Source organism: Protopterus annectens, chromosome 4.part0, assembly GCF_019279795.1.
Source record: "Protopterus annectens isolate FY-2018-M chromosome 4.part0, PAN1.0, whole genome shotgun sequence".
Classification (NCBI taxonomy): Eukaryota; Metazoa; Chordata; order Ceratodontiformes; family Protopteridae; genus Protopterus; species Protopterus annectens.
Window position 1 is genome coordinate 1,663,845,206 of NC_056733.1, and position 18,554 is coordinate 1,663,863,759.

An 18,554-nucleotide genomic window follows, 5' to 3' on the forward strand; every position below is an offset into this window, starting at 1 on the left:
AATTGCTCACCCTCATTCTAAAGTTCTGCCAGCAAGGGAAGGAGGACTGACAAAATACTTGTAACATGCAAGATTAGTCCTAAACCTTCTTCCACTCATTAAATGCTCCTTTTGCCCTGCCATTACCTAAGTTTTTTCCCTTCTACCACACTTCCTATCTGGCCTAACATCCTGTCTCAAGATCCAGCCTAGACTGTTGCTGGGCAGGCATTCACTGACAACAACTTCTGCCCATGGCAAGCACTTAGCATAGGGAAAAGTGCATAAATAGTCTGTTATTATAGGATGTTCATGGAACCACATGATATCCCTAAAGGAATGTTTTCATGTATCTCAGATTCTTGCTCAAAGCAACTGTGCTTACAAAGGACTGATTATATTTTCTGCAGCTACAGGAGGTCTCATGTTTTTTATTTTATTTTTATTTATTTATTTATTTATTATATTTTGATAACCAGGTAGACTGATTAACAGACCCTTTTCAGCCATGATCTGGGCACCATGGTGAAAGTCACAAACAAAAAATTATACATAAACTACAGAACATATAGAGTTGTACATAGTACAGTATCAAAGTACAGATGATACGTCATGAATATGTAATTTACAATTATAAATGTAAGTCATATTATTGTCTGCAGTATATACAGTTAGCAGTGGTCATTTGTTAAAAGTATATCTTTACAAAAAAAATTGCCTACATCCAGATGTTACTGAATTTGAGAAATTTATTGACTAGGAACCAAATAAAAGCAATGCCACAAAGGGTCCTGAAATGGTTCAGAAAAATGTATTGAAGTATCCCGAAAGAAAAAGTCTGAAAGCATTGATCGCTTTCGTATCAGAAAGTTTGAACCTACCTGAAACTTTTTCCTTTGGCATCAAAAGGGCATATAAATCACTAATCCTTTAAAAAACAACACCTCCACCAAGGTCAGTGATCTTAAGATTTTTCTCAAGTCAAGATAAGGATTTAATCTTAAAAGATGCATGGAGTTATTATCCAGTTAAAATTAAAGAAAATACTATACAATCTGACAATGACTATTCTACATTGGTGATGCCCTAGTTAAAAGCAGGTGTGCCACTTCATAAAAGCCTACAGAAAAACAATATTAAATCACAAATCTTGTTTCCAGAAAATAATGATTCACCTTCCAGAAGGAAAGAAGATTTGTAATGCACTGGAAGATGCAATGGACTTTATACAGAAAAATAAAATCCTAGAAAAAACAGAAGAAAAGGACTGCAATCTATCAACTTCTTTGAAGAGAAATGCAACAAGAGATGGTTGGTTATTAAAAGACAAAAACAGTAAAAAACTGAAAGACAAATGAAAATCAATGTATTTCATGGTTATAAATTCTTATTAATTTAAGTAAATGCTTGAATACTTATGAACAGGTGCTGCATATTACTTTTTACAGGGTAAATCATGTATTTCTTACTTTCCCTACTTCAAATGGTTACTAGTTCCCTTTTTAAAAAGAGTTTGATTCTTTTAGCCACATATTTTCAAAAATGTTAAACTATTCATCTTATTAAGATTTAATCATTATTATGTTGAAACTTACGTTAGGTGGCACACTTTTTGATATTTTGGCATAGTAGAGTAATGTACTATTAAATATAATACAAGATGCAACAAATGCACTAAAAGGCATGTTAAGTTACATTCTGGGCTCTTAAAATGGTCCAGTACTGTGCTGCTGATAGTTTACTTGACATGCAATAGCACCTAGGAAAGACACGTTATATTATAGAAAAGTATGAAACATATTTTACATATATAAAAGCTAGTATTTTAATGACATAAAATATTTATAACACTCACACTTTTACAAGTTAAACCTGGATCACACATAACTATCAGTGCAAGTTTGCATGCTATGTCTCCTTTAAAAAAAATGACATTTTGCTTTTTATTAAACATCTCATACAAATAGTGCTTGCTCAATCATTAAATGTTATTTCTTTGAGTGCAATGGCTTATTGGTGGCTGGGATACTTATGAGATTTTTTTGTTGTTGATTTTTGGTGGTTTGGAAGGGTTTGGGGGCTTGGTTTGTGGTGTGGAGGTGGTTTGGATTCACTTGTGTGTGATTTTGTGTGAATTGCAACTGAGTGATTGTTCATTTTAAGCCCTTACCATGAAAACCAGCTTGAAACAACTTAGAGTTATGAGCACTTTTTTGTTGTTGCAGAACTTCTGAAAATTCTAGGAACCCTCTAGGTTACTTCTTCATGTCTAAAAGTAAATAATCATAACATTTTAGATCATATGCTAAGATGTCAAAGAATACAGATTAGATAAGCAAAAGACAGTGAATTGAAATCTGAACCACCATCAGTTATTACATAGATCTGAATGCTTGTTGCTGATAGCATATTTGACATGCAATAGCACACAGGAAAGTTATGTTATAAACACAGTATAAAAATATAGTTTCTTACATATATAAAAGTTATTATTGGAATGATATCAAATAATTACAGCAACATTCAGACTTTTACAGGTTAAACCTGGATCACACATAGCTGTCATTTTTTAATGCAAGTTTATATGCTATGTCTCCTTTAAAAAATGACAGTCTGCTTTATATTAAACATCTCATGCAAATAGTGCTTAATAAATCATTAAATGTTATTTCTTTTTTTTTTTAGTTTTTATTTGATTTTACATATTCCAACAATAATTCAACAATTTGTAACAAAATATTTATTTATTTATTTATTTATTTATTTATTTTACATTTGTTGAACAGGATAGTCCGACTGGATACCTGTCCATTTTCAGCGGAGGGCCAGGGAGAAAAGCTCCATGCATACATACAGAAAAACTGTTACATTAAACAAGTTAAAGCACTGTTACAAATACAATACATAGTATAAAGGTTATTCATTCTGTTATATATAAATCTGTTTTGTTATAGAGTAACAATTAGGAAGCAATGTAGGGGTGGCCAAAAGACCTCTTTAACACATGTTTATATTGCCAGAGTTAGTCGGGACTAGAGCAAAGATTCAGCCATTGCCTTTTAAAGTACTGTTTTAGATTTTATTTGAATTGGGTTAGAATGAGTTCTGAGGTAAGCTCAACAGGAAGTGAGTTCCATAATTTGCCAACAGAGTTGGCGTATAGTCTCCAGAGAAGTTGTTGCTTTTGAGGATTTGGACTAGTAATTTGTTGGATGAGTGAAGTGTCTTGAAGTTGCTGTAAGGAGTGATAATTTTTGTAAGTACGGGTGTGTTTTCAGGTTGGTAGAGAATTGTATGTGCTACTATTAGCTGATTGTACTGAAGCTGGATAGGCAATTCTAGCCACCCTAGATTCTTTAGGTTCAGACAGTGGTGTGTTATGTATGCTGCTCCAGTGACAAATCTAGCAATATGATTAAAACAGCTAAAGCGTTTATTATGATCAGACTTACTCAAGTTTGTTCAGAGAAAGGATGCATAAAGGAGGGTGGAAAGTAGAGGTGTACGGGCAATTACTGTTTTAGCTAGTGGTGTGAGGAAAGGTTTGATCTTGTATAGTGAGCCAAGTTTTTTATTGACTTTTTTAATAGTTTGATTAATATGCATATCAAACTTGAGGTTATTATCAACTGTTATACCTAAGAGTTTGGTACAGGGATCTGGGACAATGACAGTGCCATTGTTAGATTTTATCATAAAGGTCGGACCAGAGGCTTTACCAGTGGGGGAGAAAAGCCATAGTTTTATTTTGTTAGGATTTAATAGGAGACATCAATTACAGAGCCAATTTTAGACAGTATTAAAACATTTTGGGATAGAGTCTGCAGACTTAAAGGGGAGGTGGCAGAGCAAATCAAAGTGGTGTCATCCACATATTGAATGCAGGTGGCTGTTGAGATGACTGTGTATAGATCATTAATAAAGATAGAAAATAATAGGAGTCCTAATATAGAGCCCTGAGGGACCCCAAGGGTGATAGGTAGAAGGGAAGATAGTTTGTTTTGCCATAGTACAGCCTGTTGTCTACCACTCCGATAAGATTTGAACAGTTGGACACCTGGACATCTAGGGGAATAGATTTAAGCTTATGTATGAGTAGTTGGTGGCTGACCATGTTGAAGGCTTTGGAGAGCTTAGGAAAGAGGGCAGAAGAACGCTTGCAAATAAAATGACATGTTATACAATAGTCCATAACAAGAATTACATGCACAAAACCATTAGTACTTTTGTAATAGATCATTAAATTTCTGCCAGGCTATGTATTGATGAGTTCCATTTCTAGTTGTCATTTTTATGGTCAATAATTCATCTTACAAACAGATTTGGCTAGACAGATAAATTCATTGGTAAAAGGGAGAGTAGTTTTGCATTTCCAGTTTTTAGTTATAACTTTCCTAGCAATAGCTAGGACAGACCAAAGAAGAGGTATTTGCAATACTGAAATGATGTCTGGGATTGAGGCAGTGAATAAAATCAATGAATCTGTAATAACAGTACAATTATCTGACCATAGTGCTTGGCAAAAGTTTCTAAAATCAGTCCAGAAAGATGACAATATGTTGCATTCTATGATCATATGAACCCAATCTTCATCAAGGGCTTCATTGCATCTCTAGCATTTTATATTTCTGATTTATATATAACAGCAATTTTGTTGGGTGTTAAAACAACTCTGTGTACAACATTCGATGTATAAATCTTACAGTATAGACAGGACATTGCAGATCCTTCAGATTTTAAGGATAGTTTCTTACTTTTCTCAGAAAATTCTTCTTTATTTATTTTTGTCGAGCAATTCCAGTTTGACAATTCAGGCAGAATGAATTCAATTCTAATAATCTTATATAAGATTAACAAGCATAACATACCTTTAGATGGATTGTTATTTATATTAGAAAAGAAGTCAAGGATTTTTGGAATAGTTTTAGTTTGCATGTCTAATGCTATTTCAATTTTGTCTTGAATATATTCCTTACATGTTTTTATATCTAACCAGACTGTATCTAGCAATCAGATAATCAGCTTAGTGTATTTTATTCCCATTCAAAAATTGATGCCAATAAATTAAATTAGTATTCTTTAAGTCAAACATTTTCCTTGTATTAAAATGTATTAAGCATCCATTTGTGAAAGTTATAGGAAATAATATTAGTAGATCTTTGATTAGATAATTTGAATTCATGAATCTATTGAATATGAATAGAATTGGTTTATAAAATGGTAGACAGTAAACCTATTTTTACATTTAATATATAGCCTTTTAAAACCCAAAAAGGTTCTGATGTCCAAATTTGCATATGTTTCTATTATAGATTTGTTATTATCTATTAGTATATTTTCATGTATTGTTTTCCAACAGGAAGCATAAGGGGAGTCGAGTCACTGGAGTACTGCTTTAATAATTACAGATTTAGAATATAAGTCAATACTGGGGAAACCAATGCCTCCCTCCTCAAAACATTATATATGCTAGTCTAAGGAGATTCTCACTTTTTTGGGATACAATAAGAACTTTAGTAAAATAGAGTTTTTTTTAGATTTTTAGAAGTGGAAATAATTAATGACTGACTAAAGAATGTGATTTTTGGTAAAAGTATGATTTTAATCAATGTAAGTCTATCCTCAAATGTGAAACATAATTTATTTAAATTGTCTGTTGATTTGGATATTGCCTCAATTAGGTTTTGGTAGTTAACTAAAATTGATTTTTTATTATAAGTTTTAATAGCAATTCCTAAGTATTTAACTGTAAATTGTCCTAGCCAAGTTCTTTGTAAGAGTTTAACTTAGTGGTTATCACTTTCTCTGTAAACAAGGTTTTTGTTTTATTGTGATTAAATTTCAGACCTGAAATCTTTTCAAAATAGTCCATATAGCTAACTATACAATCCAACAAGAATTTAGTATTACCACTAGTGAGCAAAATGCTTTCAGCAAAAGTTGAATTTTAAAAGAAAAAATTTCATTTATTTTAAAACATTTAATGTTTATGTTAAATCTTATATAATTAGCAAACAGTTCTATAAAAAGTGCAAACAGAAAAGGGGATAAAGGGCATCTCTGCTTGATACCTTTTTTTAGATATCAATGGGGCAAGATATAAAGGAACATATTCTGACAAAAGAAATTGAGTTATAAAACTTTTTAATGAACTTTATGAAATCATTTTAAAAGTTATAGGTTCATAGGTTTGTACTAGGCTAACTGCTCTTGCAAGTCATTTTAAGCCTAGCCAATTATCCCTTGTGAGACTCAAATCGTACACCTTGTGTTTGTAAGGCAAACATCTTAACCATTTGGCCACCCTCCCAACCCCTAAATATTCCCTTATATTCATTTAGTATTCTGAACAAGTATGTCCAATTCACAGAGTCAAAAGCTTTATCTTTATCTAAGCTTATTATGGATAATGCTTTTTACTTTTGTTTACCATATCAAAGAAAAGAGTCTTACTATATTATATTGAACTTTCCTATGAACTATAAACCCATTCTGATCTTCATTTACTAAACTAATGAGCATTTGATTTAATCTTTTTGCTACTATAGACATGAAAATCTTGTAGTCTACATTTAAATGTGATATAGGTCTGTAAGAACATAGAAGAGGGCCCTTATCTGATTTTAAAATGGGTATAACAAGAGAATATCTTCATGATGGGAGAATATTAGATGTACTCTTAACTTCTTCAAAAGCATTTAATAAAATTGGTAAAATGTCATCAGGTAAATATTTATATAGCTCAGGAATTATCCTATCCATACATGGTGCTTTATTAGTTTTAATATTTTTAATTTGGTCTTTTAACTCCTTAAATGAAAAAGACTTACCAGTTTTCATTTATTGTTTTTATAGTTTATTATGTATATTTTATTTTAAAACTCTCCTATACATTGCTGTTACTCAGGTTTGGCTTTGTTTTATTTATTTCTTCATAATATTTGCTAAATCATTTGACTCTATCTTTCAGATCCATAGCTTTAATAGTCTTATTCCCTTTTTTCCAAAGAAAAAGAATGAAAGGCACACCACGACAATCGAAGCAAACCTCCAAAATTCAAAAGATTTTATTCAAAATTTTTTGAATTTTGGAGGTTTGCTTCGATTGTCGTGGTGTGCCTTTCATTCTTTTTATTTGGATATTTGTGTTTTTGTGTGGAGGCACTTCACCCCTACAGAGTATTCCTTTTTTGAAATTATTCCCTTCTTTATAAACAACTTCCTTGATGTGGTTTATTTTTTATGTTTTTTGATCTAATAACTATTCTATGAAGGCTCTTAAGGTATATTGAATATGTCTGTAATTTATTTTTTTCCAGCTTAATGGAAATCTTATAATGTAAGAATTCCAGGTATTTTTGATTTCAATTTTTCAACTGTGTGCTTGCAGCTTTATCATTGGGTTTAATGTTTAATTTGAATTTTCAATTTCAGCTTGGAGAGCATTTAACTTTTTATCCCATTCCTTTCTTTTACAAATATACCAGTTCTTTACTTTACCACATAAGAAAGATTTTAATGTGACCCATAATGAGACATCAGTGACCTCACCATTATTGTTAAATTCTATAAATTGAATTTTTTTAATAACCATTCGTTAAAACCTTTTATTTTAGTTATACATGTCAGAAGCCTTTGGCAAGAAATTAAATTGATTGGATGATTGGACTTAAAGTTAAATTAAATGGAATAGCATTGCGGTTAGATAAGGAACATGAAACTAGTAGTTCCTCCTCTATTTTGGAGTATAATGCATTGGATACCAACACTTTATCAATATTGGTTTGAGTTCCAAATCTTAAAGAATAGTGAGTAAGTTTTAAAGAACCATCTAGTTTTAAATCTGATATGTTTATCATATACATTGTAACAATATAATGATTGAATGTTTCACTACTGAATATAGCATGATTTGTTTACCATTTGTAGTGTCTTTGTCTGATAGGACACAGTTAAAATCACCAACTATTAACATTTCTCTTTTAGAGAATAGTGTTAAATATCTAAGTATTTCTTAACTGTTTTGGAACCAATCCCAGGGATCCAATAGGTATTTATAAGGGAATAATATTTTTTATCAATTTCTATTACCATCAACCTCAGCATGCCATTCTTGTCAGAACAGGAATCCACTCATTTAGGAAGACATAATTTCTTTTTTCAGATAATAAGAACACCTCTTCTTCTTGAATCAAACTAAGAGTCAATTAAAACTGAATAATCTTTTTTAACAACAATCTATTTAAATATTTAGTCAGAAATTGAGTTTTCTGTAGAAAGACAATGTCTGCTTTACGTAAGTTAAATACTTATTTAAACTACTTTTCTTTAAGGGGTTATTTAACCCATTTATATTTAATGAAAGGCATTTATATGATGACATCTATTGGAAGAATACATGAGATTCCATCTATGTTCCTGCTGGACAGTGGCATAGGATGCTGACTTGTTGGAACATGGACCAAATTCTTGGCTAGGCTTGTAAGGGTCTCAGGGCCAATATGGTCCTATGATCCTAGCTATAGAAACTATTATGAAATGATTTAGTGCAGTAAGCAGTATGCTAACAAAATAACAACTTGCTATGGAAAAACACAATAAGAATGATGTGAAATTTTCAGAATTAAAACATTTTTAATCTCCAACATGGAATAAAATATTCTAAGATTGAAACAAAATTCATAAAAGCTACTTACTAACAACACCATAACACAGCCAGTCACATTGCTGCTACTACTTCTATGTACATAAATTGAAATTTTCTAAACAAATATCTTACACATTTTAAGAAGATGTTAAATTACTAGAAAACAAACAAAAAAGCTACACAACATAGTTAATATATAGGATCTATCAAATAGAAAAACATTAAATAATTATTCATTTATAATAATTAGGATTAATTATACATAACATTTATTTATATATTAACTATCATATTGAAGATATGCTTAGACCATTCTTAATATTTGAAATATTTATATGAATTAAGAAACTCTGTGTTATGAGTAAATTATCCCCTGGATTCACTATGCCCAGCACAGCATGCAGGATCAGTGCAGGAGTGCCTGCACGCAATATGTCTGCCGAGTGATCCAGGAACAAGCTCCTGGGACATGCACAAATGCTCCCGTACTGTTCCTGCAAGGACAGAGCCCCTGTATGTAAATCACCTCATTTGCTGGTAAAAAACATGCAAATGAGGTGATTTAGTGATCCAGGAAGCAGGCATGAATCAGTGCAGGACTAGTGTAGTGTGCAGAAATGTACTCGGTTAGCAACTGAGTACATTTCTGCAAACTGCAAAACGGAGGCATGTCAGCTCATAGAAATGCATGCATTAGAAGGTTAGACATGCTAAAGGCCAAATATATGGCCACAGGCATGAAAAGTAATGTAAAAATAATAAAAATAAACTTTTATTTTTTTTGCCGATCTTGGCTGTTTAAGCATAGGACAGCAGCGCGCAAACGGGATCGGGGGAAAATAAGCAATTAAACCTGAAATAAGCTTTCTAACTAAAATCAGTATTCAGCCATGCAAGTCAATGGCAGGCCGAAGACATCCTGGCCAGTGAGTAGTGGTTGCTAAGGGGGGAGGCTCAGTGTAAGACATGTAACTATGGATTAGCAGGCAATCCTTTGCAAATGAGAGGAAGGATAGTGAATTCCAGTTTTCCCCAGCATGTGAGGCAGGTCCCAACAGTGTAAAAGTAGGAATAGCTGGGTGCAAGCCAAGGAGTTAGATGACATCATGGGGGGGGGGGGTGTCAGGCATACTGTAAATAGCTGGAGCCCTGTGGCTCAGGTTTGCTCCTATCTTAGCAAAGCTAAGCTAGGGGGTGTGTCTGAACCTGCCTAGCACTCTTTACATTGCCTAAGCGGGTGTGCGTGCCGTGCATCGGGTTTTACAGGAAGAAAAAAAAAGTTAAACAAGGAAATAGCAGCAGTGTGCACATTTGAGTACTCTGTGTTGCGCACACACAGGCTTAAACAGAGAGGCAATGGGAAGGGAAAACAGCAGTAGGAAGGTAATCAAGGAGTACTAGCTTAGCTGGCAGTTAAAATGTATCAGAAGTAGCCAATTACACAGGCAGCAGACCAGCCCAGCCCAGAACACCACTATAAACTATGCAAACACCTACCCCTCTGTTTTTTCACACACCCTACACCACCAGTGTAAACAAGCTGGGAACTTTTAACATACACAACAGCAAAATGTTAGGGGCTGTAATAGCTATCATACAACTTGTGGAAGATGCTGAGGGTGGTGAGGATGTGAATGCTGCCAAGCAACCCACAGTAAAGAGACAGAGAAGAGTATACTGACCCAGGGTAATCTACCAAGGACTACATGAGCTGGAGATAGTGGAGCACTTTAGGGTGGACAAGGACCTCCTACAACAAATTGTTGAGCTGTGCCGGCCACGCCTGACACACAGAACTAACAGAGGGGAACCCATCCCAGTGGATACAAAGGTATGTGTAGGCCTAGGAATACTAGCTACAGGTACCTTCCAAAGGCCAACTGGGGATATGATGGGGATCTCACAGGCATCAACATCTAGGATACTCCACCAGTTCCTGGATGCCATGTCAGCACATGTCGGTGAACATGTATATTTCCCCAACACCTGTGAGGCATTGGCCAGCAATATGCATCTCTTGGAATACCCTGTGGTGGTGAGTGCAATAGACGGCATGCACATATGCATCAAAGCACCACCCAGTGAGTGTGATAGGGTCGACATCAACTGCAAGGGCTTCCCCTCCATCAACTGCCAGCTCATGTGCGATGCTCAGGGCATAATAATGAACGTGTGTGCTGGCTGCCCAGGAAGGTATCACAATTCCCACATCTGGCACCTGACACAGCTGTACCTGAAATTTGCCAATGGGGACATCCCACATGGTCACCTAGTGGGGGATGCTGGATACGCACTGGAGCCGTGGCTGATGACACTCATCAGAAATACACACACACCCAAACAAGAACTCCATAATGAGGCACACGCACAAACAAGAATTATAATAGTGCATGTGTTTGGGATGCTGAAGTCACTGTTCTGGTTCCTGGACACATCCGGTGGAGCCTTGCAATACTCACCATCTACATGTACCCAAATCGTCCTTGTATGTGCCATGATACACAATATGATTCTGTGGAAACAGCTGCAGCAGGAACAGCATGGGGCAAGGCCACACAGCCCCCCACCATTGCCAAGGCCTGCACAGGCACAGTGTGACTCAGAGGAGAAACAACCTGAGCCTGCCCCAGTAGGCAGAAGGAAGCATGCCCAGTATGCTCTGGCCTTGGCAAAGAGGCAACGCATAGCACATACACTGACAAGGGAGGGACTCAGGGAATAACACCTCTCTCTGACTCTCACATACAATAAAAGGGATCTCAAAGATTACACTACCTGTGCCTAACCATGTGTAAGGAGTGTACTATGTGCATTCAACATAGGCAGCCCTGCAGCACCCCCATCAATACTCGGACACCCACAAGACAAGAGACTCACACATGCCAGTCAGGGGGAGTCACATACCCAACAACAGTCACAACCAGCAGGACAGGTGTAGACAAACACAAACAAATGCTGTACTATGGCCTCTGAATGAGGCCTATGGGTAACCTCCCCACCGGCCTACAAAGACAGACTACAGCAGGCCAGGCAGTGGGATGTCAGTTGTGAAGGCTAGGTAGTCAGAAAGTAATATGTAGGTAATTAAAAGCTAAGCTCTGTAGTACACTGGTATGCCTCTAGCCAGCACGATAGGTAAGAATACAGACTGGAATGGAGTACCCTACATACCAGTACAGTCCTAGCAAATGTGTACAAGTGTCAGGTGTGCCCCCCACACGTAGACATATAGTAACAGTCAGGTGTGCCTCCCAATCCTGTGCAGAAACATAGAAATAGTCAGGTGTGCCCGCCTCCAACGTAGATATATACTGACAGTCAGGTGTGCTCCCCAAATCCTGTCTAGAAATGTAGAAATAGTCAGGTGTGCCCCCCATCCTACATAGAAATATAGTAACACTCAGGTGTGCCCCCAATCCTGTGTAGAAATGTAGAAACAGTCAGGTGTCTCCCCCCCCAACTATGCAGAAATGTAGTCACAGTCAATGCCAATTTATCGATGGATACTCTGCAGAGACAGCATGCTACCTGTTGGTGTACAACACAAAGGTCAGCACTGCAGTACAAACTACCTGGACTTGATCCACACAAACAATACAGATGGCCATACTGGGCATGCTCACACTCTTAGAGAAATGAAGACAATGTCAGGCAACAACATACTGACAGGTCATACTGGGCATGCTCACACACTTAAACACATGAAGGCCATGTCTGCAAACACCAGTGGACCAGATATATCTGGCAGTTGCAGTTGTTAGTGCAGACACTTGTCAGTATGCACCACTCATGCCTTGCACACACAGTGGATAGGTGTACAGATATATATGTAAGGACAACACACTATAATAAGCCAAAGGTAGATGGACATAGATGTGTGGACAGCACACAGCCAAAGGGCCCCAAACACAGGAGGTGCAGATGTCACTCACTGGAGATACTAGCCACCAGTATCTGTCAGCATTACAGACTATGTGGTGCACATGCCAGCTGTGCAACATGACTGTACAAGGAAGTAGTCAACTAGCAGCTGTATACACACACCTGTGAAATATGACCCTGTGTGTGCCTGCATGTGGCGTGTCAACCTCTAGTGGCCCATGCACACACACACTACCCTCCCCATAGCACTACAATAACAAGCCTACTGAGGTGATCCAATATGAAATACACCTTTGGGAGAGCTATAGCCCAGTCATCTCCATGGCATTTGCTATAACTGCCTAGTGCTGTAGTGCAATAAACTAGTTAGGTAGGAGTTCTAGTCCCAGACATGGAAAGTGTGGATGTTTGCATGTGTGCCCCTTTATCAGTATAGGGAGCAATGCTTTTGAGTCCATTCACAGAGACTACAACCTACAGTGCCCCACTTTGGCAAGTGTTCTGATGTCATCAACTGTGAAATACACTTTTGGGGAAAGATTAGCCAAGTAATGTTTGTGGCACTTGCTATAACTGCGTACTGCTGTAGTGTGATAAACTAGTTAGGTAGGTATTCTGTTCCCAGACATGGAAAGAGTGTGTGTGTGTGTGTGTGTGTGTGTGTGTGTGTGTGTGTGTGTGTGTGTGTGTGTGTGTGTGTGTGTGTGTGTGCGCGCGCACGTTTGTCATTCTTATCCTGTGTGGAAGTGGCTGTGAGTGTGCAAACATTGGACTCATTGAAGAGTGGGTTTTGCACTTTTTCTATATGGAGGCCCTATGTATGTCACAATATCCACCTTACAAGGATAACAGATGTCAATCAGCTGAGAGGCTGGGGTGCTAATCCATACTCCTAGATGTGATATCAAGGCCTTGTGAACAAAGTAAGCAACCCTAGTAGTAACCAGAGAACACTCTGAACCCATGTCTCATAAAACACACGTGCCTAGGCAACAACTGCTATGTTGGTAGTACCCTGCATATTGTTCACAGATAGTAATAATTGTGTGATTGCACTGGACTACAGAGAGCATGGCACCCTGTGCATCAGTACAATAGGCACATAATTGCAAACAATGCGCCTTCACTATGTTTCCCACTGGATGCCTGCAACAACTGTGGTACCATCAAATGTGATCCACAAAGGACATACCATGCCTTGCACACATGCCCTGTATGGCCAGATGTCACTGACACCAGGGTTTACCTGTATCATGCTATCAATGTAGGTGGAGGGTCAACCTGCTGTCCATAAACTAGCCCCGCCACATGAGGCCAGGACTGGCACATCTTACGATAACAATCTGTGTACACAACATGGGCCATACAGCCCAGGTACACTTCCACATGCCACTGTACATGAATGTGGGATGTGTGCACATCCCAGACACACTTCATGGCATGGACTAAGGAACACATACATGGCAAGCATTGCACAGCACTGGCCACACACAATAGTAACCCAGGTGACTGAATGGTGAATACAAGACCCACCTGTTTGGGTCATTCCAGACACTATACTCCTTAGCCATAATGCAGACCTTTCACATGTGGCCTCATGCCAAGGTATCCCCTTCACCTAGCCTTGTACGGCCCTCTGACACAACCAACCACTACACACACATAAAGCAATGCACACATGCACGTCAGTACTGGCACCCTGTGTCTGTGTGTGTGTGGTGTATGATGCTTCCAACCACATTCACACCCAGTATCACTCCCATTGGCATACTAAAGCATACTCACTAATGTCAGACACCTTCATATACCCATTGCCCATAGAACCTCAGGATAGCCCCTGTGGGTCATTTGATACCTATGAATTACTGTATTGTGGTAAACTATCAGGTTAGGAAGTGTATTCATTACCCTTCCAAGTGTGGCAATGTGTATGAGCCCCTTACAGAGTGTGGCTGTGTTGACGCTGACACCTGTTCATGTGGACAGGCACGTGTGCTACACCTACTGTATTGCAACTATATCAGTGTTGCAGATGTCACTCACCAGCACATACATATACATCTGGACAGCTTACCAACATGTAAGCTATGTGGCGCATGCAATAACTGCATACATGTGTGATAGCTATGCATAGTCAGTTAGGTGTTTGAAACCCTGTACTGGTAGGTGTGTGACACAAACATGCTTAGTTTTTACTCACCAACCCCTTTCCTGACATACTTTGTCTCTGTCTGTCCCTATCACACCCTCTCTGGTGGATGTGGAGATGTACATCTGCTTTGCTCAGGCAGCAGCTTGTGTTTTGTAAGTGATGGTCATGATCAGCTGATGGCCTCTTCACCAATTGCAGCCTTCCTCTAGCTGATTGCATGTGGAACAGCTTTGTTAACATTCCCATAGCCACTTGCATGGAAACACACTACAATATATAGGTCCATCATGTTGATGTTGGGTCGTAACATTCACTGTGAGCAGTACCTACATCTGGTGAGTGGCAAATATCACAACAGATGGCTTTGGGATTTACCTGAATCAACATACACTGTGGAAAAAGGCCATCAGACAGGAGAGAGATGTGCCAGACATGACTACAAAATGTAAGTGTTGCTATTCTTCATTTACAGTAATGTCTGTTTAACAGGGTGTGTGTGGTTATGGCTAATCAGCATGTTGAAATAACTCTCATGGCAGTGCTATGTTTGTGATGAAACACCCATCTGTAGAATCATCTACAAACTGGGCAGTTTGTGGAACCCTTAGTTTCTTGTGTCACTCACAGAATACCTATCTGAGAACCGCTGAAGCATAGTGTGAGTAATGCAGTCAGTACATGGTGACAGCCATGAGAGTTACTGACTTCATATCCCTCATTGGACATACGTCACAAATAACCCTGGTACTACAATAAATGTCTGAGGTTATCACCGCAACATGCCAATATTAGTCCACTGTTCATAGCTCCAACCACAACTCTGTCACCCTTTGTACATATGTCAAGCATTATATATACATGTGTCCTGCTTGATCTGCAACTGTTCAAACACTGGTGTCCTGGGTCAATGGGAATATGTATGTATGCTGCCATAACAACTCGTGAATGCTGTTGAGTATTACTAACCCATATCTGTGTGACAACTGCAACACCATAGCCCGTATGGGAAGGCTGGTCCCAGCAGAAGCACCGGTCCCACCTCAGCTGGCTATGGCAAAGGGCACCAGCATGTGTGTGGCACAGCCTGGGACCTCTTCATCCGTTGGGCTTGTACCACCTTCGGGTGGAACCACCGCAGGGGATGGGAATCGGCCCACCCCTGTGAGTGTGGATGGATATAACCCTGTCACCCGCAGTCAAGTCTGGCCCATGTTATGTAGTGACCTCAGCAAGGTGTTTGGAGACCAGCTATACAAGCTAGAGGGCTGCATGGGGCAATTAGAGGGTAAGCCTGCCCCTCCAACCCAGCCCACAGCTCAGCAACCTCCAGGGCCCTGAAGGTGCAGTGGTGACTGCTCATGGATGGGGACCTCAGTCCCAGTGTTTCCATTTGGGGGCTCATGGGCTTGCGACATCCAAACACCCCTCCACGTCAAAGGTGTTTACCCCCACATGTGTCATATACCGCCACTGTATGTGTCTTGTTTGTCTTGTCTGTTAACCTACCAAACCTACTTCCCCAAATGTACTTACTACCCCTCCCCAACATCCCACTCACACCTGAAAGAAAAATAAAAGGGGCAATCTGTTCCCACAAATATGTTTCACCCATACATAGCTGTCCATTCCGCACACATGTCCACTGGACAGATGTAATCCGGTCTAATTGGCATCACAATGACTTATTGTTGTCCTCACCCCCTCCCAGGGGGTTGAGTGTCCAAATCTACCTCCAAATTCAGTGTATATGCGCAGCTGTTGCTGTAGAAGAAATGGGCATCTACTGACCTTTCCTACACCCTTCCTGCACATTCCTGGCTATTTTCCCTACTGTCTTTCCCTTTTTGTGCCCCTTTTTCACCACTTTCCTATCAACCCCTTTTTCTTTGCTTTGAAAGGAATTAGCGCGGGGGTAAGCTGGAGTAAGCACTTTTAAGCAGCAGTAGGCAGGTTTAAGCTTTGTTGCAGGAAGGTAAGCACTGCCTATACAGGTTAAGCAATTCAGAAGCTAACTGAGTGTAAGAAAAGGTTACCGGAAGTTAGCAGTGCTTACCATCACGCAAACCCATGCAAACCCGCTTACGACTGCTCAAAAGTGACTTAACCACTCTATATCCAATTGTTCTTGTTCTGCCCAACAACAAAATAAACAGCCTCTGCAAGTCTCGAACCCAGGACCCTGCACACCATAGACAAAGTGATTTACTACTAAGCCATGACAGATATGCATAAATCAGATGTTTTCACAGACATATCATCCAGCAGTCATTCAACAGTACAGGGAATGTATTTCAATGGGATCCATACAGATCCTTGAAGACAAAATCACCTAAACTAATTTCTGTTTGGCATACTTGCGCGAAAGTGCTTTTCACCGAAGAAGCAATTTCACGTAAGTATGCCTGTTTGCAAGACCGCACTATGGTGTGGATAAGGGAACATTCCCTTTTCCTCACTGTAGTGTGGTCTCAGAGTGAGAATATTAAAGTGGGGGGTGCAGGGGGGCGAAGCCCCATGCATAAACGTAGATTTCTTTCTTTTTTTTAACATATATTAATGAAAGCGCTTTTTTGGTGAAAGCACTTTTGTTAATATATGTTCAGTGATTATGGATTCGGGACTTTGCACATTTGTGCATAATTCTTAGATCCATTTCAACGTGTAGATGTATGTGTGTGTGTGTATATATATATATATATATATATATATATATATATATATATATATATAAATATGTGTATATATATATATACACACACCTTTAATAATATATTAATATTTAAATGGATATATCATATATGTAGATATATATATATATATATATATACATATATATATATATATATATATATATATATATATATATATATATATATATATAAACATATATACATACATATGCATACATCTATAGATATATATGTCTACATCCATATGTGTACATATATACAGCAATATATATAAATGTATGCAGATATATATATCTATATAGATATATATGGACACACATCTGTAGATAAATTGGGAACATAACGAAAACATATATGTCCACATGCACCGTTAATGGGGTTAAGAGGCACAAACAACATACATCTTGCATGAATAGGTATCCCCCCCCACAGCTGAACACATCTACCCTGCAATACACAACCAACTGTTGCAGATCCCATAACTAGGATCTTACATGTCAAGGGCACAAGATGTTAACAGTACTTTGTCCCACCTGTATGATGTTAGGCCGGTATCAATAACATATCATGAAGTACAGTCAGGCTCATAATGACTACCAGTTTGCAGTTATCTGTTAACTTTGTTAGCCAGAGTCCCATACTGTTGGCCTGTACTTCAGAGATGTAGATGCCGAACAACAGTGGTCCCAGGACTGAGCCCTGAGGTACGCCACTTGTCACATGACTGCAGCTGGAGTTAGAGTCAGCTACTTCTACAGTCTGGATTCTGTCAGTAAGCCATGTGGCAAACTATCGAGTGGCATAGGGATTTATGTATGGCTTAGTATGTTAATCTATGTTTCCAGACTGGGGGATGGTGGTGAAGGGCTTGGCAAGGTCCACATAGGCTGTGTGGGCTGCCTTACTCTCTCTTCAACAGCTCTGCAGACTGATTCAAAGCAGTCAATCATTTTCTAGAGAAAAGATTGGCCCTCTATGAGCACAATCTGTGTGATGTCTAGTGTTTGAGGGTTGCTGTCAAAAGATTTTAATACTCTTAACATATACTGGAAGAATCACGCAGCAAAAAAGGTAGGCCAAAAAAGAGTTTATTTTACATGCATGGAGACCTGCCACAAAGTTCTTGGTTGTCAGCAGTCTAATTTCTACACACTTTACATGGGTTTTTATACCCTCTTTTGTGCATACACAGCAGCTGGTTACC